The sequence below is a fragment of the Nesoenas mayeri genome (genome assembly GCF_963082525.1).
Source record: "Nesoenas mayeri genome assembly, chromosome: 7".
Classification (NCBI taxonomy): domain Eukaryota; kingdom Metazoa; phylum Chordata; class Aves; order Columbiformes; family Columbidae; genus Nesoenas; species Nesoenas mayeri.
In genome coordinates, this window is record NC_137551.1 from 25,024,055 (window position 1) to 25,034,899 (window position 10,845).

Here is a 10,845-nt window from a genome sequence, read left to right on the forward strand (position 1 = left end):
GGAGATTTCAGACAGCAGGGCGATTTGTAAAATGATAGTGTGTCCCTTCGCTGCTGCAGAGGAAAAAGGGACAACAAACCAGCAGAAGGAGTTAACAGCTGGAGAGCTAAGGGGAATACAAAGGACTTTACAAATATACCAGGCCAGAATCAGCACAAAAGTGAAAAGGTCTATTAATAAACAAGGAGGAGAGAAAATTAATGACAGCTCAAAAATAAATGATGACTCAAAAGGCAAAATTACTGTTTTTACCAGAAAAATGCAAATGAGGCAAAGGCCTCGCAAAACAGCTGCGGGGAAAGCAAAAACAGCATCTCCCACACAGGGACAGTCACCTGGCCAGCGTGGCTAGTGCCGATACAAACCAATTAACCCACATAAACACACATACAGTGCTGGCAAGAAACCAGTGCTCATTGTGACGGCAGAGCAAACCCGGGTGCTGATTTTCTTTGCAAGAAAAGACAGTAAAACCAAGCTGGGCACAAGATGAACCCTGTGCTCATCCTTAGTGCAGAACATAACGTCCGGAGGAAGGAGCCTGCACACCCAGCATGGTGGGCTCCTGGATGAAGGATGTTGGCTTGTCCAGCGGGAGTTATTTCAGAATTGTTTGGAAAGTCTTCCAGATACAGCAAGCAAGACACAATTTAGCTGAACATCAGGATACCGTTTTATATTGTCTCCCAAACTTTCAGTTGTATAGTGAATTGTAATTATATTTGTAGATGATACGGAGCAGAGAGGTGTCGCAAACACCAGTCAGAGCTATGATTCAAAGGATCGAAGAAGTGTAGGCAGGAAACAAAACCAGACGCAGCCTGGGAAAATGAAAGTAAAATAACCCAAAGCAGCTACCTGGGGGGCAGAAGCAGCCTGAAAAGCAGGCCCAGAGCCATGGGTGCACTCAAACCAGAAAGCAGATGGCCAGGATGATCATGCCAAAATGTACAAGGGGCAAAAGCTGGACACTGGCATCATGCCATGGGTCATCTCAGGGCTGCAAGGGCCTACAGTGAGCAGCACGCAGAGCCCCACAGGCAGTGTGAAGGATGGAGAGGGCAGGCAGACAGCTGTGAAAAATAGCATCCAACACCTGGGACCACTGGGCATGTGTTTTACAAGCTGTGGGAGCCCGGCACACCGAGCACCTGGGGATGCCATATAACTCCCTGCCCTAAAGAGCTGTCACTGCCGGCATGGTGCCTGTGACTCAATAAGTTGGGGAGAGTTAGGGGGTCTGCAACGTGCCATGTTATCTGGATGCGGCGTGGCAGCTGGGTGGGGGTCAGGGCTGGGACACCGAGTGGGGGTCTGGGCTGGACACCGGGTGGGGGTCTGGGCTGGGACAGGGGGAGTCAGGGCTGGGGACAGTGGGTAGGGATCAGGGCTGACGACATAAGGTAGGGATCAGAGCTAGGACAGGGGTGGGAGTCAGGGCTGGGACACCAGGTGGGGAAGAGCGAGACGGAGACACAACGTGCAGCCCGGGGACCGGGCAGGGGACACAACCTGCAGTCCAGGGACCGGGCAGGGAGCGCGCCGCGCGCTGCTGTGCCCCCGCCCCAAGTGCCCCACCGTGCCGAGCCGAGCCGAGCCGGGCCAAGCCGGGCCCCCGCCGTTACCAGTGGCCGCGCCGGGTCCCCCGCCGCTCCGCGCCGCCGCCGCCGCTTCCGCCGCGCCGGGCCCGCCCCATCCCGGCCCGCCGCGGGGAGCGCCGGGACCTGTAGTGCAGCCACCGGCATCTGCACCGGCCCAGACCCCGGGCAGCCGCTCCTCCTCAGCGGGAGCAGCCCCGCAGCCCCCGCCACCCGCCGTCTTGATCCTCGGCGCATCCCCGGAGCTGGGACCCCCATGGGCAGCCCCGGTGCCAGCGCGGCCCTTTTTCCGCCAGGCACCGCCCGTCAGCTCCGTGGCCACGGGGGGACGATGGGCTGCAGGAGGGAGAGCGACACCCGCTTCCGCACCCGAGTGACCCCACGGGAGGCTGCCGTGGGTTTCTCGTTACTGTATAATGTCAAACACTCGGTGGGAGCAGCGTCGCTCGCTGCGATTGTGCTGGCTGGACCGGCAGAGCCCGGCTCCCGCCTGCCGAGGGGCACCGGGGGAGTTTCCGGGGCCCCAAGCACCCCCCGGGCCATATCCCGCGCTCCCGCCGCCAGGCTGCGGGCTGGCCGGTGTGCCGGACTGCCCAGACACCCAGGCGGGGGAAGGTGTCTGTGCTGGTCGGGTTTGCTCCGCGTCCTTCCTGGGGTTTGGCGCGGAGCAGCCTGCCCGCGCCCAGCAGATAATCAACGGGGCCCCGGCGCTCGCGCGCACTCGCAGGCAGCGTGGGCAGCGAGCGGAGCGTGTCCGGGACCGGCGCACCCACCGGCTGGTAATGAGGCGCTGGTGGAGCAGAGCACTCCCCAGCCGGGCCAGCGCCTGCGGGGGGAGCATGGGGCACCCGGGGGAACAGGGCTGGATTCTCTTACAGGCAGCACGAGGGATGGCAGGGAGCGGGGGCGGCCCGGGGGTGCAGGCAGGCGCGGGGCTTGGTGTCACTGCGGGCCGACGGCAGAGTGGGGCGGCGACCCGGCTTGCTGGGGCACGGAGCTGAGAAGGTTCAGCGCAGGCTGGTGCAGCCGCCCTGGTTTGCCTGGCTGATGGAGAAGGGATTTTTCTCCCCACTTTCAGAGCCGGGTTCCTAATGAGTCGCAGCTCTCCCATACAATTCCCAAGCAGCTTCTTCCCAGGCAGCCTCACGGGGCGGGTGTGCGAGGAGTGATGCTACAAAGCACCCACACCGCCTGCGTGTGGTGTGATGCGAGGCTGGTACCCGGGCACGTGGCAGCCAACCCCCTTCTGCAGCTCCCACAGGCTGCGCTGTTGCTGAGGGACCAGGGACTCGTCACCTGCCACCCTGGCAAGGTTGTCAATGAAGGCATTGCATGTGGCATCAGTGCATGACGCTGTGCCAGCATGGTATCCCTCCTACAGGGCTAGGACTGCTAATACTCCAGGTCTGGGATGCCCTGAAGTTACTCAAACCTTCCTGACTTTCCAGTGTGGGTTCCAGTACAGCCACAGTAGCTCAGCACAGAGGGTATATTAATCCCAGAGACCTTGTTCTTCTGCACTGAGTGGTGAAACCAAGCAATAATGTGTTTTACCTTTGATTTCCCTTTATTTGGGTGCAGCTGTGAACAAGGCACTCCATCACCACAGTCCTGTGGGATCACTCCTGAGACTGGGAAGGGAGGGCTGGGCAGAGCAACCGTTGGACAAGGCTGACACATTTGGGCAGAGCAAGGAAAGCTCACACCAGGAAGGGCCACCTGGCCCCCCCTGGGGAGCAGCCCCTGCCCCAGCCCACTGTGGCACACAGGGGACCGTGGTCCCTCTCGCAGGTAATCGATGGCAGCAGATCCTGATCGCTTTCATTATTATTATTTTCGTATGCATGTGCGCTCAGGAGATTTATCGCCAGCTACGGAGGCAAAATCAATTATTCATGTTATAAATTAGAAAATGATTTATGTTTGTGGGAGGCCAAGCAGCGTGGAGCCCCTGGCCGCGTGGGAGCTGGGTTTGTCTGGAATGGCACCAGACACCCCCTGCCAGCACTTTTCTGGCCTCTCCATCCCTGCCTCACCCTCGGTGCCCACCCACGGGTGCCCCCGTCCTGTCACAGCCCCAGGGTGACCAGGTACAGTGACTGGCAGGGAGCACCCAGCTTCTCCCACTCTGTCAACCCAGGTGCCCATGGACTGAGCCTGAGGAAGACTGGGGACCACGGTGGCCTGGTTACCCTGGCCTGTGCGGCAGGATGATATGCTCCACAGCGGTTTCCATGGCAGCAGCAGTGTTGTCCAAGCGCTACGAGGTGTGAGCTGCAGAATGACCCCTTCGCTTTCCCCCACTGGAGACATCCTCACGTGTCTCCTCCCGCCCCAGCAGCTGTGTTTGTGTTCCTGCCTCCTGCAAGGGACACTGTGGTACCTTCCAGACTGCCACCACAGGGACACAGACCCATTGCACCACTGACACCCCCATGCTCACCAGAAAAGAGGGGATTGGTGAGGGCAAGGGGTGTAAACGTACCCCGCTTGCACCAGCCCTTAAAGCCAGCTACCTCAGAGTGAGGCTATAGGGGCTTTGCTTGACCATGGCCCACCTTCTCCTGGGCTAGGGGTGTCTCAATGGTCCTGGGAGTCTTCCCAGGCATGGAGACCCATTCCCTGAGGGCTGACTGATGCTCTGCACAGAACAGGTTGGCACTGGGCTCCCACTCCTCCCAGTGCTGGGGCAGGGCTTGGCTGTTGCTGCCAGGTCGCCCCCAGCCCAGCTATGCCCCAGGTGCTCAGCGCAGTGCGAACTGCAGCACCCCATGGCTCAGCTTCAGTGGGCCCACCACCCTGGTACTGGTTGCCTTGGCATCCTAAAACCCTAAAACTGCCCACGTCATGCAGCCAGCAGGAGTGAGTGCCGGGAGCCGGCCAGCCGCTCTCTGCTGATAGCCAGGGCTGCTCTTGTTTCTGAAGAGTCTTGATCTGAAGCTGCTGTGTCTGTGCCTCCCAGGGGACAGCAGAGCGGGCCGGGATTGCTGCCTGGCTCTCCTTGTCTGTTCATCTGCAGCTGCGTCAGCCAGGGCCGCGGGGAGGCACAGACTGAAAGGAGCAGCACAGGAGAGAAAGGAGCTGTCAGCAGCCCCCGATCTGGGTCTGATCGCAGGCGAGCTGTGCATCCAGCTCCACTTGTGCAGCATCCTGCACTGGGCTGAGCCCTGGCCCCTAGATGGGAAGGAGGGGCAGCACAGGGCAACCTCGGCTCTGCTCTGGCTCCCTGAGCAGCCTGTTCTCCCCCAGCCCTGCCTCGGGGCGCTGGAGCCTCCTCCCAGCTGCCAAAAAGCCTGTCACCCCCTGTTACTCCTAGTACTCTCAGGGAGCTGAGAACTTGCTGGCTCAACACATGCATGGGGGTGTCAGAGCAGGCAGGGGTTTTTGCTGCCCACCCAGTTCCCTGCTAGGCCGTGAACAGGAGGGACATGGACAGTCAGACATGGTCCAAGGACAGGGAACAACCTCGTCCTGGGGTGCTGAGGCTGCTGCAGCCACATCAGCCCCCAGCCAGTCCTGGAGACCCTCTGGGACCTCATGTGGAGTGCAGAGGAGTCCCTGCTTGCTCCGCTCTGGCTCTAAAGGAGTCAGACAATGCAGGGAGTTCAAAGACCTGCCAGCATGTCCTGGGACCCCCCTGAGCTGTGAGCACTGGGCCTAGCACTGAAATGCTGGGAAATAAATGAGTCACATTCTGGGGCTAAGCATCACCTCAGGTTCCTTGCTGCACCCCAGTCCCAGGGAGCCCAGCACCAGCCCATGCTCAAATGAGCATCCCTCTGATTTATTGCTGCAGAGCAAATGCTTACAGAGTGATTTTGGCACAGAAAAGCCCTGGGGAGCTGTAACAGGCACACAATGGCAAGGAGGGAATCACCCATCAGCTGCAGCATGCCAGAGAACCCATTGCACCCACCACCCTGGGTCTCTCCCCCATGCTCGGCCAGGGGACACTCTCAGCCTGCAGAGAGGGGACTGCAGAGAGCTCAGGGCTCAGGTGGATTAGATCTGCTTTGCATTATTGCACCAAACACCTGGGGACTCAGCAGCTCGTGACAGTGCTGTGTAATGTGAGGAAGCAGTCCACAGTGCGGGCAGGTGCTGGTCCTGCTGGCGGCTCATGGAAAGTGAGCATGGGGTGGAGTGGCAGGGGGAGCTGGAGCTCTTGCTCCCTGCTTTCCTGCACATCTACCATGAACAGGCACAGAAGGCATCTCTTGTGCTGCAGGAATCAATACTGCTCCAGTAGCAGCCTGGGTGCTCCTCCCTGCACTCCCCCGGGAGCCTGCCCCCAAGTGCCCCTCCCTGAGCTATCGTTGCTGTCTGGTGTCTCCTTCCCACTATTGTCTTGCTTTCCAGCACTCTCAGCAGGACCCTGCAGCAGCATGGGGTGGCCAGTGACAGCGCTGGGGCTGGGGAACGGGAACTTGCTAACCTGGAAAGCCTGGCTCCTTTGGGAGATGGGAGAAATAAACAGGGAAACAAAACCTCATTGGGAGGGATCCAGGTTTCATCCTGACTCAACGTAGCCTTCATTGGCACTGTGTCACAGCCAACTCCATTGTGGCCCATCCTGCCACAGTCCCTAGCAGACACCAAGGTGCTGTGGCCAGCTCCAGCAGGCAGGGATGCTGCCAGGAGGCAGTTTCTGTCTGGCAGACAGCATTTGGGGATGCTGGCACTGGAAGCAGCTCCCAATCTCACCCAACGCTGGCCATGGCAGTGCCGCCGTGTCAGGTGACAGCCACTGCCCCATGAGAAGGAACCTGGCTGCTTTTGAGATACTGTGATTTGAATTGATTCATCGTCAGGATCCACTTGGAGCTGATAAATCTTTCAGGAGCTCTGGCAGAGGAGGCCGAGCTGGGCAGGCTGGGCACTCCCATGCCTCCCTGCAGCTGCATGGCTCCCCTGAAGCAGCTGGCTGGCCTGAACAGGTACTGGCCCCATGGGTCCTGACAGCCCCAGACAGCCGCTGGCAGCACCCAAGGTTTCCCCACAGCCTGTTTGCTCTTCCCCAGCCAGGGGTGTGCCCAGGTTGCCTAGAGCACAGCCTGTAGCCTCCACTCTGCTGGGACCATCCACACCAGAGAGCCCCATCCTGTGCTTCTTTCACAAGGCACTGCATTGTCGCTGGTTCAGAAGAGCTGATGGTCCCTGGCTCCACCACAGCACCATCCAGGTCCCTCCTCTGGCCTCATGTCCCCTCTCCTGGCATGGTGCAGGGCAGTCCCCAGCCTGAGTGCTGGCACTGGTACATCTCCATGCCAAACACAGCTCTGGGATCCCAGGGAACACAAGTCTAGCTTGTCCCGTAGAGCCATGTCCTGCAGGGGGATGGGGGACTTCCCTCACTCCCCCACCCTGCGCCTCAGCAGGTAGTGAGGGAAAGCAGGGACCGGGACTGCGAGGCAGGAGACGAGCAGGAGGATCCGGTTACAGGCAGCACGGGGCAGAGAGATAGGCAGAGAATAGCAATGCAGCAAAAAGGGCTTTTAGTGATAATTAATAATTAACATTTCTAATGATGTCCCGGCGACAGGAAGAGTCCAAGTGGGGACCCGGGCGCACTGCGCACAGTGACAGGAGTGGCTGGGAACCGTGCGGGGACCAGGAAGGCTGTCCAGAGTCAGGGGCTGGGGTGAGAGAGAGCCGCAGGGCTGGGAGTCCCAGGGAAGGGGCTGGGCACCCCTGGGGCTCCCCTGGGTGGGCAGCACCCAAAGCCCAGCCTTCACACCCAGCTGCTGCAGAGGGTGCAGCAAACCTGCAATGAAGACAGGAAGACAAATATAACGTGCCTTGGGGTTGACCTGGCCTCTGTGATAACGCCTCACCAGGGGTTCCTGTGCCCAGCAAGAACCTGAGAGGGACCTTCCTGGCAGGAGAAGGGGACTGGGGAAGGGTGCTGGGAGTCAGCAGCTCACAGAGAGCCGCTGGGATGGGTGGCAGTCACCAGATCACTGCCAGCCCCACAAAAACCTCCCAGGCTGGGTGGTATCTGGGCACAGAGAGCAGTGATCTGGCCTGGGGTGCAGGAGCGGAGCGGGCAGTGGTCTGCAAGCAAGGCAGGAGGTCAGGCCCTGTGAGACAGTGACAGGGAGGAGACAGCACAGAGAAAAGGAACTGAACAAGAAGCCAGCTGTGTGTGGGACTCCATCACTGCGTGCCACTGCACAACAGACGTGCAGTCATGGGAGCAAACCTAAGAAGAACCAGGAGAGGCATCTCTGGCAGGGCTGGGGACTTGCTTGCATCCCTGCATGAGTCCCAGGGGACCTGCCTGTGCTGGAGCCAGCCTGGGAGAGGAGCAGAGGCATCGCAGGGCTGCCAAGGGAGGCAGAGCCCAGAGACCCATGATGGGAGGACAGCAGCTTGTACCCAGCACAGCACAGGCTGCGGGGGAATGGAGCGCTCTCTATAAATACATCAGCAGGGTAAACGCCAGGGAGGAGAAGAGCTATTTCAGCTAAAAAGACAACATTAGCACAGGAATGACTGGGGATAAATTATCCATGAATACATTTAGGGTGGAAATTAGACCCTCAGAGCAGGAAGGTCCCAGCACAGCCCCTCCAGAGAAGGAAGCAATGTCAGGCAGGAGCCAGGTTTGGCTCAGCATCTGAGGGATCCCGCAGCGTGCTGTGGTGACAGCTTGTGCCCTCTCCCAGTGTCAAAAAGCAGCAAGGCTGGCTGGTGCAGCTCACCTGGTTGCTGCCCTGGCCTTGCTGGTGGGTGCAGCAAGCAGCAGCGCACAGGGCAGCGCTCACGGTGAGGTGCGTCCACATCACTGCATGCACGTGTGGGTGCAGATGCGTGTGTGTGCATGGGCTGTGCGCACATTTGGGCAGCACATTGAGTGCTCACACACCACATGTGTGCACAGAGTGTGTACAGATGGGGTAGCTGCACACAGGCTGCTCCAGGTGAGTGTGTAGGTGCATGTGAGTGTGCTGAAAGCATGCACGTGCTGTTCACCCACCAGGCTGTGTGCAGGTGTCTCAGCCTTCGTGGTGCTCTAGAAAGAGGAACAACAGCCTCAGTGAAGAATCTTGGATGTTAGTGCCTTGAGTCAGCATGGTTCTGCTCACCTGCACCCAGTTTGTGTTGCACCATCTGGAATGTGCTGGAGGGGACAGGCAGGGTTCTCTGTGAATCCAGTTGATTTTGGGAAGATTCCTGTCCTTCCAAGCATCCCACAGCTCCCAGAGCAGTGCTGTTGCTTCAAGGGCCATGGGGCTCACCAGTGCAATGCAAGCAAGGGGCAGACCAGTCCCCAGCATCCTGCTCCTTTTTTTCTAGGGATATCCTGGGGTGACAGATGAGCCACCAGGCACGGGGACACAGGGTGCCAGGGCTGCCAGCTCTGAGGGGGTCCCCACTTCCAGGGGGCTGGGTCAGCATGGATGTGGCAAGCACCTCGGGAACAAGGGCTGAGGAAAGCTGGGACACCTCTGGGGATGGGAAAGGGGGACCCAGCTGTGCAAGGAGGTGGCTGTTGCTCATGCTGGCCCCAGCTCACCAGAAGAGCCTCCTCCTGCCTGTGTGCAGCCCTCGGTGAAGCGCAGCGGCTCCCTTCCCCCCGCAGCGTGTCTGGCTGCTGTTCGCTCTAATTTCCTGTGCATTGTCCCCACCACCGCCGCCACCGTCCCCTGCACATCCCTTCATGAGCCGCACAGCCAGGCTCCCCGTGCCCTGCCTCACCACCCTGCAAACATCCCCACATACATCTCAGCTTATTTCACCGATACTTACAGCCACAGCCGTTGCTATGTTAAGGTGCCTGCTGGCTGCTCTCACCCCCAGGGAAATATCCCAGCCTGGTGAGGTGGTAGCATCCATGGGAGGGGTCCAACAGAAGGTATTGGGGAGTACTTTGCAGCCCCACACATGGAAAATCCCTCTGCTGGGTGCTGGTAGCCTGGGCTGGGGGCTGCGGCGTGCAAGGCCCTCTTGGCATGTGTGCCCCATATGCAGGATGCGTGTACCCATAGCGTGTCATGCTGTGAGCACATGGTGTGTGCACCTGCAGAGCTGCATGTGCACATCACACTGTGTGTCTCGCTGTGAATGTCATGCATGTGTACCTATGCTCACATGTACACATACAGGTGCATGTATGCCATGTGCTGGTGTGCCAGCAGGCCTACCCATGTCTGCTGGTGGGTGTGCACACACTCAGGGCCAGGGCTGAGCCCCGGTGTGCTGGCACATCAGGCTTGTGGCCCCGGGGAGTCGCTGTGCCCAGCATCATCCAGAGTCTCAGCATGCTCCAGCTGGCTTCCTGCCGACGTTTGTGTTCTGTACCTGCCAGTCACAGGGAGGGCGTTGGGAGCCCGCTTGCAGAGTTTGTGCTAATAATTACCCAGGTGGTTACTAAATCTGGGACGAGCTACGGACTCAGCAGAAGGGGTGCTTGCCCTGAGCACATACACATGTACAAGGCTGCAGCCAGGCATCAGGGCTCTGGGCCACCAGTGGGCGGAACACACACAGCTCTGGTGTGTATGAGGAAAGGTGAGCACAGCATTAGACACCTGTGACGGTCACACCAGTCTCCTAGCCTCAGTGGGTTTGCTTGGCATCCTGACGTTCCCATGGAAAATAGAGAGAACAGGGGTGACTCCTTCCCCACAGCAGGTTTCCCATGCCCAGACACCATCATGTCGCTTGTGAGGACCCTGCAGCAGGCAGCCACACAGCAAACCCAGTGCTCAGACAGGCACCCTGTGAGAGTGGGTCATCAGAAATGAAATCAAGGGCTACTTGATGACCATGTGGAAGCACCTTCTTGGAAGGCAATCACTGGGACTGGAGAGCTCTCGAATCCAGCAGGGAGAGAACAACTGGGAGCAACAGGCAGAAACTGTAGCCAGACACATTCAAATGAGAAATAAGGGGTTTAGCAGAGCAGGTGATTAGCCACTCAAAGCAGCCTGAACAGTGCAGGCTCCTGCAGCTCCTACTGTCTCCCAGCATTTCTCTCCTGATGGCCACAGCCCCAAGCTCTGTGCTGGAGCAACTGCAAACATACTCCACTGGGCTCATGTAGTAGCCTGTGCCCTGCCACTGGCATTCACTGGCTACAAGATTTTGGGCAAGTCAGCCCCTTGCATGGCCTGAGATGGGCCCTTTCTTGCAGCTCGGACTGGCTTCCAGGACATGCCACTTCCAGGGTCCCTACAGAGATATGTGACCTGCAGGATGACAGCATAGTGAGGGTGATGAGCCCTCGGGGTGCAGCTGGGTG

General features: G+C 59.2%; 1 protein-coding gene across 1 annotated transcript in view; it reads right to left on the reverse strand.

Annotated features, from left to right (window-relative positions):
* Window positions 1-1,642, reverse strand: part of R3HCC1L (R3H domain and coiled-coil containing 1 like) — a 9,955-nt gene extending 8,313 nt beyond the window's left edge. The window contains exon 1 of the mRNA XM_080348307.1: window positions 1,626-1,642. The gene's annotated coding sequence lies outside the window, so the exon portion shown is untranslated. The remainder of the gene's footprint in view (window positions 1-1,625) is intronic.
* Window positions 1,643-10,845: the final 9,203 nt, after the last annotated feature.